The sequence below is a fragment of the Dendrobates tinctorius genome, unplaced genomic scaffold (genome assembly GCF_039654945.1).
Source record: "Dendrobates tinctorius isolate UK_male_01 unplaced genomic scaffold, ASM3965494v1 ptg000143l, whole genome shotgun sequence".
NCBI classification, from domain to species: Eukaryota; Metazoa; Chordata; class Amphibia; order Anura; family Dendrobatidae; genus Dendrobates; species Dendrobates tinctorius.
In genome coordinates, this window is record NW_027361810.1 from 29906694 (window position 1) to 29930000 (window position 23307).

Sequence of the window (23307 nt, forward strand, 5' to 3'; positions counted from 1 at the left end):
TGGTGTGTCTACCACTAGCATATACCCTGCCTCGGGCATCTCCCGCTAACGTATACCGTGCCTCCTCCCTCATGCAACTTCTGCTAATGTATGCTCTGCATCTCCCACTAACGTTTACTGTGCATCCTCCCAGATGCGTCTCCCGCTAACTTATGCTGCGTCTCCCGCTGCCGTGCGTCTGACTATATCATCTATCCGTGTTGCACAGTCCATAGTCTACCGGGGGTTCATACTTTGGGCCTAATTCCTAGTTTTTTTGTGTATAAGAAAAAAAATGGACAGTTTCTCATCAGTGTCCTGGATTCAGTTTTCATCTATTTTTGGTCCATGTGTCCCTTTTTTCTTTTGCATAAAAAGCACCCCCTCAAATCCAATATTCTTGTATCTATTAAATAGTAAAAAATGGTGGTCTTCCACTGTAGCTTCCGGGCAGCTAATGGCCAGTGATGGATTAAATTAATAAAAACAGATGTTACTCCCCCTCCCCAGGTCCACTGTAACCTCTCTGCCGCTGTTCCTGTATGTGTTTACTGGCTGCATCTGGGTCGTCAAAACTATAAATTGTGATTGTCTACGACAATCACCGGCTGCTGAGCTCAGTGATTGGCTGCAGTGGTGATATGCAGTGTAGTAGTGACGTCACCGCTGCAGCTGGTAAACAGACCAGAGCAGCGTAGAGGCAGCACTGGACCATGGGAGGGCGAGTAACATCTGATTTTACTATTTTAATCCAGCACTGGCCATTAAAAGCCAGAAATCTGTAAGTGGAAGACTACTTGAAGAAAAAATGGCTTTCTGGATATGGTAGGATTTTCCCGTTTGAAGTATTACCTCCAGGGGGACTGTTGGCATACAGGATGCCTATGTCCCCGTAGGAACCTTAAGACTGAAAGTTCTTAACTTTAATTGTTCTAAATAATAACCCTTTATCACCTATCCGCAGGGTCTTGGCGCTGGGACCCCCACTGATCCTGAGAATGGGGCTCTGACATGTCCCATTAATTCGTTTTCTGTGGGAATTTTGGAGAAAGCCCATTCCTATACTCTACTGCCCTGATGTTTTTTTTTTTTTTTTTCATCATTTAAATTTTTTGCACCAAATTCTTAAATATAGTGCATTTGGCTAAAGGATTTTGTCCAAAGTCTGAATGTTTTAATTTTTTTTTTTCTAACCCTTTTTGTGACTTGTTGGTGCAAAAAGAAAATCACATGTTTCGCAAAGTGTTCCAAAAATTTCTCAAATAATTTCTGACGTTCGTGGGTTCACTTCGGGAGGGAGTGGAGTACATGTACATAAAAATGTAGGGACTTTTCCGAAAGTCACAAATAGAGAAGAAAGGATCGATTCGTGAGACTCCGATCCATCGGCCAGGTCAATAGTGTCTGGTCACTGGACGGGAAGCTCACGAGTCTCTTACCTTTCTGAGATTTCCGGCTTTGTTTTGATATTGCCGGTTGGTGCCTCACATGACGTTGCACCAAAAAGCTGTGCCCGGGATCTCATAAAGGAAGAGCTTCACGAGTCTCGCGGCCAGAGTCTGGACCGTTGAACCCGAGTCCCATGAATCGATCTGCCCATCTCTAATCGCAAATGTTGAATCAGGAAAAGGAGATGGATCAAACTTACACCGTGGCGACCAAAAAGAGGACAAACTCTTAGTGACCTAAAAAAAAGGAACCAATCAATAGATGAATTGGTAAATGGTCCTCGCAGTCCAATTGTCAATGTTGGGAATAACCCCTTAATAAATGGGCCTAATCAGATAAAAACGCCTTTACATTGATTATATGGTGGGCGTAAATGTCCGTGGGTTTAGTATGTGGACCTTTCCGAGTGGTCCTCGGCTCTAATAGGATCCCCACTGGGGGGGGGATTCCTCCCAACTTCTATGGTGGCTGAATGTACAGCAGTGGCCCCATCACAAGGTCTCACTGGAGTTTCTCCTGGATGGAAACCTGTATAGAAGGACAGACACAGGACTATGGTGGATGTATCATTCAGTGTTCTAGTAAGGGGGAAATGGTGATGAAAGGAAGGCTCTGATCCTGGGGTGGTGTCAGGATAAGGAGGAGGCAGAACCGTCTGATCGTGTATAATTGCTGGGTGTGCCGCTCACTCCAAAACATTGACCCAGCGGGAGCCAAAAGTCCTGGCAGATGAACAGATCTGAATATACACAGCTGGCTTTTACTTTCCAGCCGGCATAGAAATGAGAGCAGGAAGGTTTAGTCATAAGCACGCGCGACCCGGTATTGTCTTCTGCTGCAATACCAAGTGACAAGATTCAACAAGAGCATGGTGTTGCATCAGGCTACATGGTGGCAGTTGTCTCTATTGGCTAGCAATGTGGTCGAGAGGCGATGGAGGTGAAAAAACTTTATTCTGATTGTAGGCGATTGTGAAGATTGTGGAAGATTGCTTGGAAGTCCCCTGAGCATGCAGTGGTCTGCGAAACCTGCAAGGCATTCTGGGAGTTATAGTTTCAGCACTGCACAGTAGTGCCATAGGTCGGTGATCGCTGCCCTATAGCAATCGGGACTAGTCACCTGCTGTAAAACTACAGCTTTAGTTTAGCATTAGACTCCTTGTACGATCTGTCCGTTTACACCCGCCTGCGGAGATGCTGATATGCATGGATAAAGTGGGTTGCGTTTTCCCCATAAACCCTCCTGTCTGGTGAAATGTAGAGATTTTTACGCCCTCCAGGATTAAGGGTATAAATGGTAGCAATGAGCTGACAATTTTCAGTTTTGGTGGAGCTCATCATTTCTACGGGGCGAGAGGAGAGGGAAGATTGCATCCTACTGAGCGGCTTCAGAAATTCCGCAAACCCAGATGTTGGAAATAAGCCGCGTGCCCGGACGCTCGTAGCTGAACTGACAACTCTGTCTCCGAGGGATTACGGCGGATCACGTTCTGCTTTATACTCGGGGAAGACTTAAGCCTCTGCTCTGTTAATTCAGCACCGACTCTCTCCACCTCCGACCACTATGGAAGCTCGAGTGCTTTGGAGCTGAATCATTTGATAACTCTGCTCCTTTTCTTTTTTTCCCCCGGGATTTTTTTTTTCTTTTTTCGTTCTCATTCATTTTTATAATTTTATAAGAAACTTAGTTCTGTATAGATAACAAAAAAGTGACACGATCATAAAATAATTGCATATCCCAAGATGTCTATCAGCCTAAAAGCAGCCATATTGCTGTCAGCTGACAACTTCATCCCAAATCCACCAGAGACGTGCATTCTCTTGGAGTCAGCTGGTGTCATACACCCCTGGTAGCGTCTTGGCTCGTGCCCAATCCTTCATGATCAGTCGCCAATCAAGCCAAAATTGACAAGTTTGACTTTTCCTTTATGGCCATCTTTTTAAAAGGAGTCTATCAGCACTGTTCAAACCAAGCACAGGCTTTCGGCGCACCCTTGGTATGGCCAAACAGTAAGGCACGCTTTCCTGCCTACTTTATTTTCCTTCTATCTTAACCTCTTTGATTGGCAGCTCTGACTTTTACAGGCAGCAGAGGAAGATGACGATGGATAGAAATAAGTAGCCGGGAAGGTGCACTAAACTGCTTGGCCACATCAAGGGAGCACGGAGTGCCTGTGCTTGGTTTGAGCAGTCACTTTTTTGCTGACAGACTTCCTTCTAAAGAGGACCTGTCATCAGATTAAAAGTGCCCAGTTTTTGTTTCCGTTTTATTTTCGCTGTGCCCCTGAGTACTCATTTTTTAAATTTGCAATATGGGCCCTTTTGTTAAGTGCTGTTTTTTTTTTTTTAATTATTGTAGTTACAAGGAGGCGTGGCTCAGAGGAATCGGTGAACCACGCCCACTTATAAAGTGCTCAGAGGAACCGGTGTGCCACGCCCACTCATTAAGTGCTCAGGAACCAGTGAGCCACGCCCATTTATAAAGTGCATTGTAATTGGCTGTAAATATAAAGGCCCCTATCTTTGTATCTGTATGGCGGATATTAAGGGGGAAAAAAAAAAAGATTACTCTGAGGAGCAGCTGGAATAAAAGAAGAAAAACTAGACACTTTTGCCATTGACAAGTCCTCTTTAAGCTTGATTTTCACCAAGGAAATGTCCTTCCATCACCTCTTGGCTTCTCTGCGATGTAAATTGCAGTTTGAGTGTTTTCAGACGTGTCACAAAATGTAATGACAGCGTGGACACATTTGTAGCTCTTCGTTGTTGCTGACTGCCCTGCCTCAGGATCGGTAGTCATTTCCCATTTCCTTGTTTCCACCTCGATGACTCTGTCCGGTGCTTTTTTTTTTTTTGGATTCCTGGCTGCACGTTGGCCGATACGCCACAAACCCCGAAGACACGCGCGTAGGAAGCATGTTACAAGCCTTGTGCAATATCTAGCAACGCAAAAAAATACAGAAAAAAATAAAAGGCGAGTAATTGAGACAATAAAGTGTTCCTGAGTCTGGCTGCTCCCTTGCCATGGAGTTCATGATGGGAGCATTAAAAGAACCTAATTTATTTCATTTTCCAGTATATTGCCGTTGCCATCTGAGGAATCCCATTTCCCCTGCGCCGGATGAGATGATGTTTGCAATAAACGCAAATGGAATGTGTTCTAGGAAATGACACGATGGCGGTCTGTGTGAATAATGGACGGACTGATCCGCGCACGTGACCGCCGCCGGGGTTGGCTCTTAAATGTCAATATAAATCAGTTTTCCGTAGGTTAAGGCTTTTTTTTTTTTTTCTTTTTCACTGAGAAGCTTGACAGGTGCGATTTCCACTGTTATCAGTAGACAAGTCTTGTTTGTGTCTCCTGAAATTTTTACTTAATGAGCGCGTGATGGAATCCGGTCACCGTGTTACCTGTCCAGCAGATCTGACGCCTCAAGCTGTTGAAAAGCTTAATCGCAATTTACAGTCATTAAAGAATATTTTGCCGTTAACTTTTTAATTAACCCTGCTCTCGCTGTTTTTTTCCCTTTTTTTTTAAAACTGTAAATTTTTATTAAAGTTCTATCAATCTTTGACAAATGAACATAGTTTAGGACAAACTTTTTCGATACAAAAAATAAGAATTACATTGATTCTCCAACCAAAATATAATAAAAGCATAGACAAGTTATCTTAAATATACAAACATAAAGACAGGACACACACCAAAAGGAAGGGAAGAGGAAAGGGTGAGCTCCGAAAGGAGGGGGGACCAAGAGGTCCAGGAGTAGCCTATTCAGTTCACTGAGCCCAAAAGTAATCCCATGTAGCTCAAACCGAATCAAAACTCTCCACACTCCAATTTAGAATCGCCGTCATATATTCCATCCTTCGGATGTCATCTATAATAATAAATGCCCTAAGCAGCTTCCGGTAGTAACAACTTCCGTCCAGTTGTAACCGGTGACGTCACCACACACACGCACATGTTAACCCTCAACACACCGCCTCAACACACACTCCTCTCACCTTTCACCTCCACTCACGTCCACTCGCTCTTTCACTCCACATACGTTCCTTTCTCTCACTCCGTTTCTCATACTCACACCGTCATCGTCGCTGCCCCGACATCTTCCTCCGCCGCCGCGATCCTGGATCCAGACGTTCTCCAGGCCGCCGACATGTTCTTGCGGCGACGCCATCTTGGATTTCGTGAAATCCCGCGATATTCAAGATGGCGTCGCCGCAAGAACATGTCGCTGGCGTGGACGACTCGGGATCCAAAAAGATGGCGTCGGCGAAATCTCGCGAGATTACGCCAACGCCATTTTGGATCCCGATGTCGTCCACGCCGGCGACATGTTCTTGCGGCGACGCCATTTTGGATCGGCGAAATCCCGCGATAGTCAAGATGGCGTCGCCGCAAGAACATGTCGCCGGCGAGGACGATGTCTGGATCCAAAATGGCGTCGGCGAAAACTCGCGAGATTTCGCCGACGCCATTTTGGATCCCGACGTCGTCCACGCCGGCGACATGTTCTGCCGGCGACATGTTCTTCCGGCGACGCCATCTTGACTATCGCGGGATTTCACGATACTCAAGATGGCGTCGCCGCAAGAACATGTCGCCGGCGTGGACAACGTCTGGATCCAGGATGGCGCCAGCGGAAGATGATGTCGGGGATCGTGGAGCAGCGGCGATGACGGCGTGAGTATGAGAGACGGAGTGAGAGAAGGGGTCGTATATGGAGTGAAAGAGTGAGTGGAGATGGTGAAAGGTGAGAGGAGTGTGTGTTGAGGAGTGTGTGTGTTGAGGGTTAACATGGCAAGAGGTGTGATGCTATCGCATCCTCCCGATGCGATAGCATCGGGCCATAATCTAGTTAACTATATATAATAAGTGTAGGTGTGAAGGAGGGGAGATCTGCTTCCAGTTCAGACACCTAGCCGCTGTGAGAATTTGTAGAAGCAATTTAGCTGACTTTTTTTTCCTCCTCCCTTTACGAGGGAGATTCAACATGTGTATGGTTGGATCCAGCCCCACTTCAGCAAAAAGAACCTTAGAGATCAATAATCTCGCCTCCCTCCTAAAACTCTCAATCCCCAGACATGACAGGAAAATAAGATACAGCTTGCCCACTTCTTGCATATATAGGGACACTCCAGACAAAATGGAGAGTGGTGTTCCAATGCAACATTTAGGCTAGGAGCACATTGCTCCTGAGCTTTTTTAGTTTGGACGAAACACCAGAAAAAGCAGTCGTGTGACCGTAAAACTACAAGTGGGTTAAGAAATGGAAAACGGAAGATGAGACCAAACTTGATTAAAATAAATCACCCCTTGTTATACCCTCTATAAGGGATTGTTGGTTTCAGGTCCCAACACTGGGACCCCACCAATCCTGAGATTGGAAATTTGGAACCCTGAGAAATGGGCGCACGCCCGCCCAACCTTCGCTTCATTCATTCTCTATACGACATTCAGTACTGGACTTGACAGTCTCATAGACAGCAAATGGAGTGGATGAAAGCCAAGCATCTATGCCAGAAGAACCCTGACCTTTGGGTAGCTGGAGGGGGAGGTATCAGCAGTCACCAACTCAGGAAATATAGGATCAGGGATAATTTGGCTTTTTGGAGTTTTTTTTAAAAATTTTTCCGGTTTTGTGCTGCGTCCAGGATTGGATTCTGACCGCTGAGGCTAGTGATTGGCTGCAGCAGTCATGGACAGCATGTCATTACTGCAGGAAGTAAGCTACAACCGGCGGGGACCACTGGCTCATTGCTGTATTGAGTTGAGGGTGAATATACTATTTCTTTCTCATATACAATTTTTTTTTACTTGCTGGGAAACCCCTTTTAGGCTGTGTGCCCACGTTGCGTTTTTTAAGCGTTTCCGCAGCGCTTTTAGACAAGCGTTTCTGCTGTGGAAACGCTTAAGAAAAGCATCTAATGTGATAAATGGAAAACGCACATGTTGTGCTAATGGTGCGTTTTTTTTCCCGCTGCGGAAACGCTCAGCGGGAAAAAACGCAGCATGTTCATTAATTGTGCGGAATCGCGATTCCGCATACATAGACTATGATTGCAAAAATGCATAGGAAAACACATGTCAAAACGCTTGACAATCGCGTCAAAAACGCGTGTCAAAAAGCGCATGCGTTTTCCCTGGCAAGGGCATGCGTTTCTGCTCAGGAAAAAAAAGCTTGAAAAACACTACGTGGGCACATAGCCTTAAAGAGGTTGTAGGCCCTAAATTAATCCTATTTGTTTTTTTTACTTTGATGAGCATATGAAAGTAATACAGTAGGGTTCCCCTATGTTGGTGCACCTCTTTTTTTTTTTTTTTTTTTTTTTTTTTTTTTATTACCCGACTAAGTTGTATCTGGACAGTAAATTGATTTATATAGGAGTTGTGTAATGCCTCATTTCACCTGTGGAGGCACTGCAGAAAAAATTGAGCAAATATCAGGAGGTTCTTCTAGCAGTAATGGATTGTCCAATGTGTGAACTCCTTAAAAAAAAAAAAAAAAAAAAAATTTCTATTTTTATTTTACAATTTTCAATGCTATTTTTCTTTTTGCGGTTACATTTGTATCTTTTGGCCTCCTTATTCCCCCTGCTGGGTCAGGCTTATTTGATAGTGATATTTACTGTTTTAAGCTGCTGATTTTCTCACGGTTCAATAAATGTAAGCCTCTTGTAGCCACATTTTATGTCTAATATGTTATGATGTCCTCCAGCACACACCTTTCGGCTGAGTATCACGAGTGTGATCCTTCCCACCCTCCTTGGCCGGGGCCTCCAGCCTCTTTGCCCAAGGCGTTGTACGTAGGCCTCTTGACAAATATTGTGAACACACCCAACATTTCAAAGGAGTTCCAGGCTTTAGTTGCTGGGAAGTCGTATGGATGCTCCAGCAGATGAGGTTTGCAGTGCCTCATTCCTTTTTTCTTTTCTTTGGACATTTAGATGTGCCCCGGAGCGGCTCCTTGGTATCAGGGCTGTGGAGTCGGTAAGCCAAACCTTTGACTCCTCAATTTCCATGACTCCAACTCCACCAAAATGGGCTCCGACTCCTCAGCTGTGCTTGGTATTGCATAAATTAAAAAGAAATGTATACTTGCCTCCCTTTCCAGCACCACTCCTCTGCTTTCAGCCCATTCCCCCATCATTTTCATGTTACAAACAATGCACCGTGGACCACTGCAGCCAGTCAGTGGATATTGATCGGCTGCCGGCTTCACCGTTACGGCCAAGAGCAACAACAGTATTTTCTAGTCTAAGATGGAAATGTGCAGGGAGCGTCGGGCGCACACCATTGTCAAGAGACTGACGGGGAACGTAGGACTGAGAACGGAGGAGCGTCGTTGCTCCAGGAGGTCTGACTTCTGGGCCCCCCACGATCGTTTCTTTACAGCCCTGTACATCAGGCTGTCAGTCTTGAGCCAAAAGATTCTCAGCGGCAAACTGCCAACTTATTTTCCAGCGTTACGGTAATTTGTGACCATTGTTTGCAAAGACCATGGAATATCTCAACCTGGCATCCAAGTATGTAATACGTGTGATTATCTGCAACCTTCAGAAAACCAAAATAGCCCTGGTGCTGATGTTTCCAGCTTTCGGTGGAGGATTGTTGAGCACCCCCCTTCCAAGTTCTGGCTCCAGTCATTCTGTTTATTGTTAGTTTGTAATTTATGGGCTCAATTTGGAAAATGAAACTTCTTGGCTTTCTAGAGGCGACCAAAAAACCACGGGATGATCTCATAGTCTTCTTTTGTCTTGATATATGTGTGTGTTAATTGCTTGTAGTTCTACTTTTGGGTTCTGGCTGTTCTCCATGTGAAACGGGGCCCAGAACTGGATTATATGGGTGGTGATGCGGTGGGGTGTATTCGGATGATATGTTTCTGCTTGGGATGTTATTGTTTACATAGATTTTTTTTTCCTGATATATATCTATCTTTTAAAGTGACAGCACACATTAAAATCATGTTTGCCGCAGATTTTGATGGGACCAGACAATTATTGAATATGGGGCTGTCCCAATCTCCCCCTGAAGACTGATGTTGAGAAAATGAATGATCAGGCCTGCCTGTAGGGAACGGATACTCGGGGACGGAGGCAAGGGGGGGGGGGGGGGAACGGTCACTCGGGGACGGAGGCAAGGGGGGGGGGGGGGGAACGGTCACTCGGGGACGGAGGCAAGAGGGGAACGGACACTCGGGGACGGAGGCATGGGGGGTGAACGGTTACTCGGGGACAGAGGCAGGGGTTGGCACTCGGTTCGGAGGCACGGGTGGCACTGCTTGCCGGTCAGGGATGCTGCTTATTTTAGAGCAGCGCTGCATCACTGACTTCAGCGGTATGTGCTGTGGGTCTTCATCAGAAGATTTTTTTTTTTATTTCTTTGTTTTCACCATCTACATTTTTTCTATCTCCTAAACATTTATAGTTGACATTTGACGAGTTTTCATCTCTGCTTTTGACGTTTTAAGAGCAGTGATAGAGCGTTCTCTTACCCATGTTCTTCTATCCGCCGCACCATTGCGATCTATTCCGCCAATCTAGGATTTTCCTTTCTGATGACGCACCGTGATCTTCCCAAGAGGAAAATAAAATGCAATATTAATAGAATGGGAAACGTTTGTCCCAAAATGCAAGCGAAATGTACAAAGTGCTGCCGAATCTGTAAACATAATGCCGCGAGTCACGATCGCCAGCCAAGCGCTTGAAACCATTGTGCGTTGGCATCTCACTGATGCTATTCCCAGCAGAAGAGGGCAAACGCTGTTTAATCTGGAAATGCAAACCGTTTACAAGAGGCGACTGTTTGCTTGTAGCTTTTCGCTTGCCTGCAGGTTTTAATGTGCGAGTGAAGAAATATTCTCCCGGCACCGTCTTTTTATGCCTAAAAGATCAACCGCAGGCAGAACGCAGAGAAAAAGGAAAAGACGAAAATAAGTTTTGCATTCCGTCCCCGTAAAGTCCGTGAGATTTATTTTTTCTGAAATGCAGGTTGGTTATTTTCGTAGTTCTTGGAGCTCCTCATCCTAATCTCGTAGGAACCTTGGCAAAGAACTGAATGGCTCGTGAGAACTGTGCAGAACTAGATAAAGCCTGGGAAAGAAATCTCGAATATGACGGCGATCGCTTTCCACGGCGCGGTCTTACAGCCAGAGAATGTTCTCTTCACTATTGATCCCCACATAATGTATTGTCCAATAATTGACTCTTTTGCAGGGTAATGATGAACAGTCTTTAGATTTCCATAAACTACCTTGTCTGCAATGTACAAGCTCTTATAATATAACAGCACAGCCCGGGATTTGGCAGCGAAACATTACTCCACGCTTTTGTTCTGCAACAACTCGTATTCCTTTTTCTTTTTTTGTCTTTTAATTTTCTTCTACTGTATTGGAAAATTGGATTGTTTTCAACTTGCTCGGATAAAAGCGACCATCGAGATACCCAGGTCCTTGTAAATACCGGCCGCAGGGGTTCAGCCCTTCCATGTGGTTGGCTTCTGCTGCAGGAATTTCATGCGAGATTAGAATCCCCACTCTTTATTTTGGCGAAACGTTTCAAGGCTGAAATTACTCGGAGTTTAGATGGTCATTAACTATAATAAGAGTGGGTTTCGTTTTGCAGTCAGATTACTTTTTTTTGTAATTAAAGGACTTTTCTGTTTTATTAATGTTCTCAGAGGGTTAAAGATAAAGCTAGCTGTGTAATTGGGGGGGGGGGGGTGGCACTGGTATTTGGGATGCATATAAAGGTCTTAAAGGCACAAGAGATTTTTCCTGGTCTTGTGAGCATGGACTCCATAGTTTATGCTGACACAGCTCACATGACCAATTTTTCAAGGCACGTTTGGGGCTCGGTCCTACCTGCGAGAGATAGATGGACACTGAAAACATGCATTGGTCTGCAATGTGTACAGGCGCATAGATATCCGCACAGATGGCAGTCTTAGGGGCCACAACCTCGAGACGTGACTACTACATTCCTCGCAGTTTTCACCAGTCGGAGAGAGAACTTTTTGATCATGTTCTCTATCGGAACAAAATGTCTAATAAACAAAGGCCAAGAGTAGTTTATCTCCACCCTTCTCTTTAGAGCCACAGCGGTCAGTCAAGAAAGAGGAGGATGGAGATGGACGGAAAACAAGTAGATGAGAAGGAGCATTCAATGGCTTGGCCATCCCAAAGGTGCATCGAGTGACTATGCTTGGTTTGTGCCGAAAAATTCTCTATAATAAAGTCTTTGATACTTGGACTCAACCACTTTGTCTTTGGTTAGTCTCTAGTGAATAGTAGTAGTTGAACTTTCGTATATTAATAGAGCAGATGCAAATATGTTGGGTGGATGTTGAACAACGATCACCAGAATTTCAGTAGGGTCTCGGGATGTTGCCAACTTTTTCTCCTATAGAGAAACTTTTTGGTTTTCTGCCCACAATGAAGTGTAGACTTTTGTGAGCCAGGTATCTCCAATGGGACCTTCAAATAAAAGTTGTTACGTTTGTGTCAGAGGCTGCAGACAGTCGCTCAGCATCTGGCTGCAGAAGGTCTCGTCGGTTGGCTTTGCAGATGCCTTCCTAGTCCTTCTGCCTATTGGACCCAGTGGTAACCTCCCACCGACTCTTTTTAAAACCTGGACTGGGTGTTTATAGACTCCTGTCCGCTTCTGGAAATAGCCAGTGATATTTTAATTTACCCCTGTTGAGGCTTGGAGCTATAGCAGTCGGCTATCTTCCTCTTTCGTGCTGCTAGAGGACATCTGTTTTAAACTTCTGAGTCTACTCAAGATATGTGTTCCTCTTGTTTGTCTATCCCAGCTGTCTTTAGTTGTAGTGGGGATTGACTAGTGACTACCTCGTCCTTCCCTAAGCAGGGCTTATTGCCAGTGTCAGGCAGGGATTAGCTTCCTGCTCCGCAATAGGTTCAGAACCTATATAAGGACGTTTAGGACAGACAGGGTGACTTTAGATCTGCCTAGGGGTCCCCACTCCCCGCTTCCCTGGTGTTGGGCTCCCTTTCCCCTCATACTTTCGTGTTGCACTCAACTTTTGTCATGCACAACGTGGGAAGACTATGATGCCAAGTCACAGATCATCTTTGGAACTTTATGAAGGACACTTCTCCATTGGCTTCCACAAGGGATGGACAACGTCTTATAGACTTTAGCAGCTTGGAGACCAATGCTAGAGACATTTTTTTTTTTTTTTTATTTTATTTTATTTTTCCCATAACATTTATGGTCCAAACTGGAAAATGTGAACTAAGAAAGTTATGACCCAATGAGAATGTTTTTATGTATGACTTCTTGGCTTCCATCAGTTCACGATTGCTGCCTTCAGGATTCTGTTATTGGAGCGCTGTAATGATGGGTGTCAAAGGAGCATCCATTAATTGGGAAGTGTGGCTGGGGTAGAACCAATCCAGATTATTTGTGTAGGACGATGATTTCCTATTCTTTCCTCTGTAGATCGTGTTTAATATATAGCTGTCCGCAGTCATTACTTCTCCCTGATTCTCTGTGGTCTTGCCAAGGATATCAAACCACTAAGAAACCGCGCTCGTCAATGTCGTTCATTAAAAGTATAAAGATGTGACGCGGTGCCCAGTTTTCCAACAGAACTTGTTTAATTGTCTGAGACTGTAGTACAAGGACATGTCCCTTACTGCAGGGACTGATCAAATGAGATCTGTTATATTTATGTCTTGCGATATTCCCCATTGAATTTAACTGGGAAGATGTCGGCTGCATGTAAAAATGATGACGCCGGCACCGATCTGTTTTTCCAGTGGCACGGTATCAGAATTGTAAATTATAACAATGAATATTAAGTAATTGATGAATGTTTTCTTACGTTACTGACACGTTGTCACTTGTGTAAGGCTGAGTTCATACATCCACATTTCGCTGTTTGAGGACCACCTGTGATGGCCGGAGACCTGCCTCTGGTTTCTTGGCCTTGATTTTGGACCTGGAGGCGTGCAGCCACTCCATGTATCACGGTTTTTACTTGGACCGATAAACATGAATGTGTGAATTCAGCACAAGTAGAATTGTAGGTCCCAGGGATGAGGTCTTGAGCTTCAGCAGTTGTCGTCCGATGGCTGCATCCAATGCCGATTTTCTTGAAGGCACCAAGGGTCTCTGTTTTCTTCAAGGTCACTCTCTTGGCTTGTCCTTGATCTAGTATTCACTTGCGACTGTGAATTACATGGTTGCCTATTGATGTCCGTGGCTGCACGCCAAGTTCTGCCGTAGATATTGGTTCATTGGTGGCAGTTTCCACAACAAAAGGTTTTGTCCATTTTTATTTTCTTCTTTTACTACTCCACGTTAACAATAATTACCATCTAATATGCAAGCCTTCAGATGGAAACTTAATTAAATGTCTGGAACTTCATTATACTGTAGATATCCGGTATTGTCCCCCCCCCCCCCCCCCACACACACACCTACAACGGATGACTTGGTGGTACGCCATGACTTGCGGCATCAGTCTTCAGGAGGAGAGGAGATTACTAAGTTTTGGGTTAGCTTTTTTTTGTGGTGCAGATGGGAAAATCCTTTTGTAGTTAAAGCCAGGAAGCCCCTTTAATTATCTCTCTGGCATGCTATAGCCATGGGTGTTTCTGTGTCGGTTGTTTGCCGATTTCTCTATAAAGTCACATAAAGAGCTGTTTGGAGGTTAGCAGCTTATTTTCGCAGTCACAGGACCTGAATCCTCTTGATAATCCCCTAGTGAAGCTTTCCAGGCTCGTATGACTGTGTCTAGAACATGGTCGCCTCTGTCGGCCTCTCCTGATTTGTACGGTCGGGTAATCCTTTTGTGCAAACATAGTAATGTGTTGTCCGCTCCTCGGTGAATGGCTGGGCTGTGAAGCTCTACTATGGGGCGCATGGGTCAATGGGTATTATAGAAGTATTGGATGGATCCAGGAACCGTGTCGGCCCTCCTGTGTGCATCATGGTAAAATACTGTAGTATTGTGCTGGACCGGACAGGGCTTAAAAACATGATTTTGCTCCAAACCATAAAGGGGTCGTATGGGTAAAAGGTGCTAGTTACCCGGGGCTTGGATTGTGTTGAAAAAAACCATAAATCATACTAACCTGCAGTAAACCTCCTGGATTCAGAGGAGGCCGCTTCTTGGTCAGCGTCTGAACAGGAAGCAAGACTGAGCCGCTCAATCAGCCACAGGACCGCAGTGACTTGTGATGGGCTGCAGCGGTCAGGCAACTTGAACTGTGCATCATTGGATGTTTTTCTAATGACATGCGGATAATGTTACCTGAACTCTGCAGCCTATCACAAGCCGCAGTGGTCCTGTAGCTGGTTGAGTAGCGTCTTGTGCCGGCACAGACCATGGGGTGGCCTGCTCTGGATCCAGGAGGGTGATGGCAGGGGGGTATGATTTATTTATATTGAATCCAATCCCCAAATTAATGAACAGCTTTTGCCCATACGACCCCTTTTGAGGTGGCCATACACTAGCTGTTTCTTCTGGACCGCTCCCACCCCCATTTAGGCCTGTTCCACACTTCAGTTTTCTGGCATCAGTCAAAATTTGCCATTAGCAGAAAAAAACAAATTCAATGTATTTGCCTGGCGGATCCGTCTTTTTCCCCATAGACTTGTATTAGCGACGGATTATGACAGATGGCCTTCCATTGGAAAATCAGTGTCCGTCAGCTGGGAAAATCGTCCATAGGAACGTTTTTTATCTCTGTCGAAAAGGCAGACCGCAACGGATCCGTCGCCGTCCGTCATCTGCTAAAATGGACGCCTATGGGCGGCGGATCCGTCACTGCCCGTCAAAAAACGGATCCGTCGTCGGATTACCTTTTTTTGCAAAAGACTCAAAGAGCATGCCCGGAATCACTTGTGTTCCTTTAATTTAACCCCAAAAGCCTTTCTGGCACCAAAAATTCGCTCTCGCTCTCTCGCTTCGACGCATCCGTCGAAGAAACGGATGAAAAAAACGAATGCGACTGATTAAACGGATCCATTTTTTCGGAGGATCCGCTAGACGGATCCATCTAAACTGATCCGTTGCATCCATTTTTGATGGATTCTGTTTAGGCCTTACATGCACACTTGGGGTGGGTAAGGCTATGGTCACATGTTGCTTTTTTTATGCTTTTTTTTTTTTTAACCTGCAATTTTTTTTTTGTAAATTTAGATGCATTTTACAGTACCAGCAAAGTGTAGGAGACTTCATAAATCTCAGGCAAACAGCTTGATTTTTTTTTCTTTTCCTTTTTTGTCCTCAGTATTTTGTGCAAAACCTTAGGTTTTGCAGAATGCAGCATGTCACTTTTCAGCGTTTTACACACATTGAAAGCAGTGGTGCAAAAAGCGCTGAAAAAATATTGGCGTTCATTTTTGCTGAGTGTTTTGTGCCAAAACCTGATGAAGTAGAATCCAATTTTTTTTTTTTTTTTTGCTCTAAACTTTATCAGCATGTACAAGAGACAAATGTACCCTGACAAAAACACTGCAAGGAAAGCAACAAAAACGCAGCCAAAAAAAAACCCGCAAAGACTACGCAAAACCTGCTTTTTTGAGGCAAGTTTCTATCTGCCAAGAGAACAGAATTTGCCTTACGAAAAAAACCTCAAAACGCATAGTGTGCATGCGTTCTTAATGAGAAAAGGGGTATTAAGCTTTCGCTAGACACCTAATCTCCCACAAGAATAAAAGGAACGGTATGTTAAAATTCAGCATTGCCGACCTCCAACATCTGCAGCTGGTCAAGAGCCAGACGGCTCCGTGCACATTGGATGGCCGGTTCAGCTGATGATCACGTAATGTGTACCCACTACATATTTTAGCAACGATTAAATCAATTAACTTTGATACCACACCTAACAAATATACCAAAATAAAAATTTCCTCGTTCTGTGGTTCGTTGCTTTTCCTTGTGTCGCGCACAATAGGTTGTACTGTGATATCCGTAATTAGTCGTGCAGTGCGAGAGGACGCCCACGTCTGGTATCGCCCACAATTATGATTCTTGAATGTCTAGACTGACCTTTGCATTATGATTAAGTGGAAATTGATCCATGTAATGCTTTCATCTTCCTGCGGAGGCGCTGCAGGGAAATGTAAGACTGGATTCCTGGTTTCCCCAAATCTCTGCAGCCTCATCAGCTTTCTACGGAGACTCTTCTAGAAATAGAAATGTCCCCCTTTATTAATATGCAAAACACAAGCCGCGGAGACACCATCACATGTTTCTCAACGCAAGCAATGACTAGCCAGGTCTTTCCCCGGGAAGGAACAACCACGGGAAGGGCAGTCTCCAATGAAGGAAACCACCTATGCCAAAACATGGTATCCATCCACAGACAGCTGTTTCGGGGTATTGCCCCTCATCAGTGTGGAGTAGGAAACTGGCCAGGAGGAGCAATGCCTAGTAGAAGGCTGTGAAAAATGAGGATGAATGAACTCATGGAGATCAACATCCAACACTGCGGAGACACCATCACATGTTTCTCAACGCAGTGATTCTAGAGCACTGCCCCCATCCCTTATGGAAAATATGTAAAAATATGCAAAACACAAGCCGCGGAGACACCATCACATGTTTCTCAACGCAAGCAACGACTAGCCAGGTCTTTCCCCGGGAAGGAACAACCACGGGAAGAGCAGTCTCCAATGAAGGAAACCACCTATGCCAAAACATGGTATCCATCCACAGACAGCTGTTTCGGGGTATTGCCCCTCATCAGTGTGGAGTAGGAAACTGGCTCTAGAAACACTGCGTTGAGAAACATGTGATGGTGTCTCCGCAGTGTTGGATGTTGATCTCCATGAGTTCATTCAGCCCCTTTATTAATAGACTTTATATAATGGCCCTGTCGTCCTATTCACTTCCTTCCTAATACATAACATTCTATAAATTCTTTGCCCAGCGTTCCGAGCTGATTCTGTTAGACTTGTGTTCATTTCACCCAAAGGTTTCTGAAATTTCTCTGACTCAAGAAATAAAAACATGAATTGGAACAAAGCTGCGAAGGCGAACGACGTGCGAGAGGAGGCCGCGCTCAGGGCACGCGAGGATATTTGTAATGTCTAATTTCTGATAATCGGATACCAGGATGTGATGTATTTGTGAAATATGGAAGGAACGATCAGTCACTTGGCAAGATTTATTGTCACATGAGTGCTTTGTATTTTAGCAGTTTTGGTTTTACCGCATCACTTTATTTTATGTACCAGGATGTATAAGCGTGGGACAGCCACATGTACACGAGGCTTCAGTCTGAGATTTGGTACATTCTGCTGAAAATATCAGTTTTGGAAGGTTTTAAAAGAGAATGCTAATTCTAGAAGCAAACGCTAACTGGAAACTGGATATAATATGGCGCTGCTGTTTTTATCTGCAGCATTTTTTACCTGTTCCTGAAAAAAGTTTTTAAAAAAGGTCTGCCGCTCTCTCTCTCTCGGTCTGCCGCTCTCTCTCTCTCGGTCTGCCGCTCTCTCTCTCTCGGTCTGCCGCTCTCTCTCTCTCTCGGTCTGCCGCTCTCTCTCTCTCTCGGTCTGCCGCTCTCTCTCTCTCTCGGTCTGCCGCTCTCTCTCTCTCTCGGTCTGCCGCCCTCTCTCTCTGTCGGTCTGCCGCCCTCTCTCTCTGTCGGTCTGCCGCCCTCTCTCTCTGTCGGTCTGCCGCCCTCTCTCTCTGTCTACCGCCCTCTCTCTCTCTCTCTCGGTCTGCCGCCCTCTCTCTCTCTCTCTCGGTCTGCCGCCCTCTCTCTCTCTGTCTACCGCCCTCTCTCTCTCTCTGTCTACCGCCCTCTCTCTCTCTCTCTCGGTCTGCCTCTCTCTCTGCCGCTCTTTCTCTCGGTCTGCCGCTCTCTCTCTCTCTCGGTCTGCCTCTCTCTCTCGGTCTGCCTCTCTCTCTCTCTCTCTCTCTCTCTCTCTCGGTTTGCCGCTCTCTCTCTCTCTTTCGGTGTGCCGCTCTCTCTCTCGGTCTGCCGCTCTCTCTCTCTCGGTCTGCCGCTCTCTCTCTCTCTCTCGGTCTGCCTCTCTCTCTCTCTCTCTCTCGGTCTGCCGCTCTCTCTCTCTCTCGGTCTGCCGCTCTCTCTCTCTCTCTCTCTCGGTCTGCCGCTCTCTCTCTCTCTCTCTCTCGGTCTGCCGCTCTCTCTCTCTCTCTCTCTCGGTCTGCCGCTCTCTCTCTCTCTCGGTCTGCCGCTCTCTCTCTCTCTCTCTCGGTCTGCCGCTCTCTCTCTCTCTCTCTCTCGGTCTGCCTCTCTCTCTCTCTCTCTCGGTCTGCCTCTCTCTCTCTCTCTCGGTCTGCCTCTCTCTCTCTCTCGGTCTGCCGCTCTCTCTCTCTCTCTCTCGGTCTGCCGCTCTCTCTCTCTCTCTCTCTCTCGGTCTGCCGCTCTCTCTCTCTCTCTCTCTCGGTCTGCCGCTCTCTCTCTCGGTCTGCCGCTCTCTCTCTCGGTCTGCCGCTCTCTCTCTCGGTCTGCCGCTCTCTCTCTCTCTCTCTCGGTCTGCCGCTCTCTCTCTCTCTCTCTCGGTCTGCCGCTCTCTCTCTCTCTCTCTCGGTCTGCCGCTCTCTCTCTCTCTCTCTCGGTCTGCCGCTCTCTCTCTCTCTCTCTCGGTCTGCCGCTCTCTCTCTCTCTCTCTCTCTCGGTCTGCCGCTCTCTCTCTCTCTCTCTCTCTCGGTCTGCCGCTCTCTCTCTCTCTCTCTCTCGGTCTGCCGCTCTCTCTCTCTCTCTCTCTCTCTCGGTCTGCCGCTCTCTCTCGGTCTGCCGCTCTCTCTCTCTCTCTCTCTCGGTCTGCCGCTCTCTCTCTCTCTCGGTCTGCCGCTCTCTCTCTCTCTCTCTCTCGGTCTGCCGCTCTCTCTCTCTCTCTCTCTCGGTCTGCCGCTCTCTCTCTCTCTCTCTCTCTCTGCCGCTCTCTCTCTCTCTCTCGGTCTGCCGCTCTCTCTCTCTCTCTCTCGGTCTGCCGCTCTCTCTCTCTCTCGGTCTGCCGGTCTGCCGCTCTCTCTCTCTCTCTCGGTCTGCCGCTCTCTCTCTCTCGGTCTGCCGCTCTCTCTCTCTCGGTCTGCCGCTCTCTCTCTCTCTCTCGGTCTGCCGCTCTCTCTCTCTCTCTCTCTCGGTCTGCCGCTCTCTCTCTCTCTCTCTCATTCAAATAGGCTTTATTGGCAGGACCAAAATACAATTAGTGTTGCCAAAGCAAGAAAAGAAGTGTGGCAGGGGAGTGGATTAGGGTAGTGGGGATGGGGTGTTGGGGGCAAAATTTGGGGAGTGACTGTCCATTTGGAGGTCTTTAGTTCCTCTCATCTTATGACATGTGGTGACATATTGGGCGGCGACCTCCACCATTGATTCTTCTTCCCCCAGTAGGATGCAGAGTTTCCTCTCCTCGTCCATGGATGGGAAGTCTGGGGTATGGGTGGTAAGTTTCTGGAAGTGGGAGTCCCTCACTGCTGAGTATTTGTTGCAGTGCAGCAGGAAATGCACCTCATCTTCCAGAGCCCCCTGCTGGCAGTGCTGACACAGTCTGTTCTCTCGTGGCTTGTATTTCTGTCGGTGCCACCCTGTTTCCACCTCTAGGTTGTGGGCGCTTAATCTGTATATACTCAGGGTCTGCCTCTCTCTCTCTCGGTCTGCCTCTCTCTCTCTCTCGGTCTGCCTCTCTCTCTCTCTCGGTCTGCCTCTCTCTCTCTCTCGGTCTGCCTCTCTCTCTCTCTCGGTCTGCCTCTCTCTCTCTCTCGGTCTGCCTCTCTCTCTCTCTCGGTCTGCCGCTCTCTCTCTCGGTCTGCCGCTCTCTCTCTCGGTCTGCCGCTCTCTCTCTCGGTCTGCCGCTCTCTCTCTCGGTCTGCCGCTCTCTCTCTCGGTCTGCCGCTCTCTCTCTCGGTCTGCCGCTCTCTCTCTCGGTCTGCCGCTCTCTCTCTCGGTCTGCCGCTCTCTCTCTCGGTCTGCCGCTCTCTCTCTCGGTCTGCCGCTCTCTCTCTCGGTCTGCCGCTCTCTCTCTCGGTCTGCCGCTCTCTCTCTCGGTCTGCCGCTCTCTCTCTCGGTCTGCCGCTCTCTCTCTCGGTCTGCCGCTCTCTCTCTCTCTCTCGGTCTGCCGCTCTCTCTCTCTCTCTCGGTCTGCCGCGCTCTCTCTCTCTCTCGGTCTGCCGCGCTCTCTCTCGGTCTGCCGCGCTCTCTCTCGGTCTGCCGCTCTCTCTCTCTCTCTCTCTCGGTCTGCCGCTCTCTCTCTCTCTCTCTCTCGGTCTGCCGCTCTCTCTCTCTCTCTCTCTCTCGGTCTGCCGCTCTCTCTCTCTCTCTCTCTCGGTCTGCCGCTCTCTCTCTCTCTCTCTCTCGGTCTGCCGCTCTCTCTCTCTCTCTCTCTCGGTCTGCCGCTCTCTCTCTCTCTCTCTCTCGGTCTGCCGCTCTCTCTCTCTCTCTCGGTCTGCCGCTCTCTCTCTCTCTCTCCGGTCTGCCGCTCTCTCTCTCTCTCTCTCTCTCGGTCTGCCGCTCTCTCTCTCTCTCTCTCTCTCGGTCTGCCGCTCTCTCTCTCTCTCTCTCTCGGTCTGCCGCTCTCTCTCTCTCTCTCTCTCTCGGTCTGCCGCTCTCTCTCTCTCTCGGTCTGCCGCTCTCTCTCTCTCTCTCTCGGTCTGCCGCTCTCTCTCTCTCTCTCTCTCGGTCTGCCGCTCTCTCTCTCTCTCTCTCTCTCGGTCTGCCGCTCTCTCTCTCTCTCTCTCTCTCGGTCTGCCGCTCTCTCTCTCTCTCTCTCTCTCGGTCTGCCGCTCTCTCTCTCTCTCTCTCTCGGTCTGCCGCTCTCTCTCTCTCTCTCTCTCGGTCTGCCGCTCTCTCTCTCTCTCTCTCTCGGTCTGCCGCTCTCTCTCTCTCTCTCTCTCGGTCTGCCGCTCTCTCTCTCTCTCTCTCTCTCGGTCTGCCGCTCTCTCTCTCTCTCTCTCGGTCTGCCGCTCTCTCTCTCTCTCGGTCTGCCGCTCTCTCTCTCTCTCTCTCGGTCTGCCGCTCTCTCTCTCTCTCTCTCGGTCTGCCGCTCTCTCTCTCTCTCTCTCGGTCTGCCGCTCTCTCTCTCTCTCTCTCGGTCTGCCGCTCTCTCTCTCTCTCTCTCGGTCTGCCGCGCTCTCTCTCTCTCTCTCGGTCTGCCGCGCTCTCTCTCTCTCTCTCGGTCTGCCGCTCTCTCTCTCTCTCTCTCGGTCTGCCGCTCTCTCTCTCTCTCTCTCGGTCTGCCGCTCGCGCTCTCTCTCTCTCTCGGTCTGCCGCTCGCTCTCTCTCTCTCTCTCGGTCTGCCGCTCGCTCTCTCTCTCTCGGTCTGCCGCTCGCTCTCTCTCTCTCTCTCGGTCTGCCGCTCGCTCTCTCTCTCTCTCTCGGTCTGCCGCTCGCTCTCTCGGTCTGCCGCTCTCTCTCTCTCTCGGTCTGCCGCTCTCTCTCTCTCTCGGTCTGCCGCTCTCTCTCTCTCTCTCTCGGTCTGCCGCGCGCTCTCTCTCTCTCTCTCGGTCTGCCGCTCGCTCTCTCTCTCTCTCTCGGTCTGCCGCTCGCTCTCTCTCGGTCTGCCGCTCGCTCTCTCTCTCTCTCTCGGTCTGCCGCTCGCTCTCTCTCGGTCTGCCGCTCGCTCTCTCTCTCTCTCTCGGTCTGCCGCTCTCTCTCTCTCTCTCGGTCTGCCGCTCGCTCTCTCTCTCTCTCTCGGTCTGCCGCTCGCGCTCTCTCTCTCTCTCTCGGTCTGCCGCTCGCTCTCTCGGTCTGCCGCTCTCTCTCTCTCTCGGTCTGCCGCTCTCTCTCTCTCTCTCTCGGTCTGCCGCGCGCTCTCTCTCTCTCTCTCGGTCTGCCGCGCGCTCTCTCTCTCTCTCTCGGTCTGCCGCTCGCTCTCTCTCTCTCTCTCGGTCTGCCGCTCGCTCTCTCTCTCTCTCTCGGTCTGCCGCTCGCTCTCTCTCGGTCTGCCGCTCGCTCTCTCTCTCTCTCTCGGTCTGCCGCTCGCTCTCTCTCGGTCTGCCGCTCGCTCTCTCTCTCTCTCTCGGTCTGCCGCTCTCTCTCGGTCTGCCGCTCTCTCTCTCTCTCTCTCGGTCTGCCGCTCTCTCTCGGTCTGCCGCTCTCTCTCTCTCTCTCGGTCTGCCGCTCTCTCAAATTCAAATAGGCTTTATTGGCAGGACCAAAATACAATTAGTGTTGCCAAAGCAAGAAAAGAAGTGTGGCAGGGGAGTGGATTAGGGTAGTGGGGATGGGGTGTTGAGGGCAAAATTTGGGGAGTGATTGTCCATTTGGAGGTCTTTAGTTCCTCTCATCTTATGACATGTGGTGACATATTGGGCGGCGACCTCCACCATTGATTCTTCTTCCCCCAGTAGGATGCAGAGTTTCCCCTCCTAGTCCATGGATGGGAGGTCTGGGGTATGGGTGGTAAGTTTCTGGAAGTGGGAGTCCCTCACTGCTGAGTATTTGTTGCAGTGCAGCAGGAAATGCACCTCATCTTCCAGAGCCCCCTGCTGGCAGTGCTGGCACAGTCTGTTCTCTCGTGGCTTGTATGTCTGTCGGTGCCGCCCTGTTTCCACCTCTAGGTTGTGGGCGCTTAATCTGTATATACTCAGGGTCTGCCTGTCTTTGGGGTGGCGTAGCCTTTCCAGGTATGGAGCCAGTGTGTAGTCCCTCCGCAGTGACCGGTAGATGGTGAGTTTCTGGGAGTTCTCCAATTCACTCTTCCAACCCTCTATGTATTGCATCTTGCAGCTCTCTGAGATCTCTTTTATTTGGGCTTTAGTTGTGGTGTGTTGCTGACTTTGGTTGAGCTGGCTGCCGAGGTTCCTGGCTTGCTCTTGGCTCTGGCTCAGCAGGGCTTTATGATGGTAGGAGCTGGGGTTGCTGTTCTGTATATGCGCCTGGTGTGATAGCGCCCTCTTGTGTATAGTGAGCCATAAGGGGAATCG

The 23307-nt window shown here is 48.1% G+C and overlaps 1 protein-coding gene across 5 annotated transcripts in view; it reads left to right on the forward strand.

The window, feature by feature from the left end:
• The window catches only part of PKP4 (plakophilin 4), a 256389-nt gene that overhangs the window by 5847 nt on the left and 227235 nt on the right, over positions 1 to 23307 (forward strand). The gene's annotated exons all lie outside the window — the stretch shown is intronic.